The following is a 2,722-nucleotide window of genomic DNA, read 5'->3' as shown; positions in this document are numbered from 1 at the left end:
CTTAGTACTGCCTGGTGCAGCTTGCATTCCAGACAGACTTTGAGAAATCATATTGACTTGATGAGTTAATATTTTGTTTTGAGCCAATATGGCATTCAGAGTATCAATCTCAAGAACTCCTTTCTTCTGATTCGTCCCATTGTTCACAAGATTCCTTTCAGAAGTGTACATGAATTGGTTATTTGCAACCATTTCAATGAGTTCTTGAGCTTCTGCAGGCGTCTTCTTCAGATGAAGAGATCCTCCAGCAGAGCTGTCCAATGACATCTTGGACAGTTAAGACAGACCATCATAGAAGATACCTATGATGCTCCATTTAGAAAGCATGTCAGAAGGACACTTTCTGATCAATTGTTTGTATCTTTCCCAAGCTTCATAGAGGGATTCACCTTCCTTCTGTCTAAAGGTTTGGACTTCCACTCTAAGCATACTCAATTTTTGAGGTGGAAAGAACTTTGCCAAGAAGGCATTGACTAGCTTTTCCCAAGAGTTCAGGCTTTCTTTAGGTTGTGAGTCCAACTATATCCTAGCTCTGTCTCTTACAGCAAAAGGGAATAGCATAAGTCTGTAGTCCTCAGGGTCAACCCCATTGGTCTTGACAGTGTCACAGATTTGCAAGAATTCAACTAAAAACTGATGAGGATCTTCCAATGGAAGTCTATGGAACTTGCAATTCTGTTGCATTAGAGAAACTAATTGAGGCTTAATCTCAAAGTTATTTGATCCAATGGCAGGGATAGAGATGCTTCTCCCATAGAAGTCGGGAGTAGGTGCAGTAAAGTCACCCAGCACCTTCCTTGCATTGTTGGCATTGTTGTTGTTTTTGGCTGCCATGTCTTCTTTTTGTTTGAAGATTTCTGTTAGGTCCTCTACAGAGAGTAATGCTCTAGCTTCTCTTAGCTTTCGCTTCAAGGTCCTTTCAGGTTCAGGGTCAGCCTTAACAAGAATGCTTTTGTCTTTGCTCCTACTCATATGAAAGAGAAGAGAACAAGAAAATATGGAATCCTCTATGTCACAGTATAGAGATTCCTTGAGATGTTAGAGGAAAAGAAGAATAGAAGGAGGAGGTAGAAGAAGAAGAATTCGAACTTATCAAGAGAGATAGAGTTTGAATTGTTGATAGTGGAGGAGTGTTAGTCCTTAAACAGAAGGATGTGAGAAGAGGGGAAGAATTTTCGAAAATAAATTAAAAGATTTTGAAGAAATTTTGAAAAATTGAAGAATGATTTTCGAAAATTAAAGTTGGGAAAGAAATAAAGTGATTTTTGAAAAAGATTTTGAAATTAGAAATCAAAAAGATTGAAAATTATTTGGAAAAAGATGTGATTAAGAAGATATGATTGAAGAGTTATTGTTTTAAAAATATATGATTGAAAAGATATGATTGAGAAACAATTTAAAAAGATTTGATTTTTAAAATTAATGACTTGGCTAACAAGAAATTTAAAGGATATGATTCAAACGTTAAACCTTTCTTAACAGAAAAGACAACACACTTGAAATGTTGAATCAAATCATTAATTGTAGGCAAGTATTTTTGAGAATGGAAAGAAATTGATTTTGAAAATATATGATTGAAAAGATATGGTTTGAAAAAGATTTGATTTTGAAAAATTATGAAAACTTGAAAAAAATTTGAATTAAAAACAAAATCTTCCCTCTTGTATCATCCTGGTGTTAAACGCCCAAAATGGATACCATTCTGGGCGTTTAACGCCCAAAATGCTACCCTTTTGGGCGTTAAACGCCCAGCCAGGTACCCTGGCTGGCGTTTAAACGCCAGTTTTCCTTCTTCACTGGGCGTTTTGAACGCCCAGCTTTTTCTGTGTAATTCCTCTGCTGCATGTTCTGAATCTTCAATTCTCTGTATTATTAACTTGAAAAGACACAAATTAAAAATATTTTTGAATTTTTAATGATGAGGAATAATCAAAATGAAACTAAGATCAAATAAACAATGCATGCAAGACACCAAACTTAGAAGTTTGTATGCTATTGACACTAACAAATTGAGAATGCATATGAGAAACAACAAAACACTCAAGACAAGAGAATTTAAAGATCAGAGCAAGGAAATCATCAAGAACAACTTGAAGATCAATGAAGAACATAATGCATGTAATTTTCGAAAATTAGAAGAATAAAGACATGTAATTGACACCAAACTTAAAATTAGACACTAGACTCAAACAAGAAACATAAAAATATTTTTGATTTTAAGATTTTATAAATTTTTTTGTGCTTTTTCGAAAATTGAGTGGAAAAGAAAAACAAGGGTTCAAAATTCTTAATGGGAATTCCAAGAATCATTCCAATGCTAGTCTAAGACTCCGGTCCAGGAATTAGACAAGGCTTCACAGCCAGCCAAGCTTTCAGTGAAAGCTCCGGTCCAAAACACTAGACATGGCCAATGGCCAGCCAAGCTTTAGCAGATCATTGCTCACAATAGCAAAATTGATAGAAATGAACAAGCTCTTGTGATGATAAGTTGAAACCTCGGTCTAAAAGATTAGACATGGCTTCACAGCCAGCCATACTTCAACAAATCATCATGAAACTCTAGAATCCATTCTTAAAAACACTGAAGAACAAAATAGAAATATTTTTTTGTATTTTTGAAAAATTTTCAAAAAGTAAAAAGCTTAAACATAAAATAAAATTACCTAATCTAAGCAACAAGATGAACCGTCAGTTGTCCAAACTCAAACGATCCCCGGCAACA

At 34.8% G+C, this 2,722-nt stretch overlaps 1 non-coding gene across 1 annotated transcript; it reads left to right on the top strand.

Annotated features, from left to right (window-relative positions):
- Positions 1 to 321: 321 nt before the first annotated feature.
- LOC112714227 (small nucleolar RNA R71) lies at positions 322 to 429 on the top strand. The gene has a single exon (XR_003159181.1). It is a non-coding gene; the product is annotated as a small nucleolar RNA R71 (small nucleolar RNA).
- The last annotated feature ends 2,293 nt before the right edge of the window (positions 430 to 2,722 follow it).

The sequence above is a fragment of the Arachis hypogaea genome, chromosome 9 (genome assembly GCF_003086295.3).
Source record: "Arachis hypogaea cultivar Tifrunner chromosome 9, arahy.Tifrunner.gnm2.J5K5, whole genome shotgun sequence".
Lineage (NCBI taxonomy): Eukaryota > Viridiplantae > Streptophyta > Magnoliopsida > Fabales > Fabaceae > Arachis > Arachis hypogaea.
This window is presented reverse-complemented; position numbering and strand designations above follow the sequence as displayed.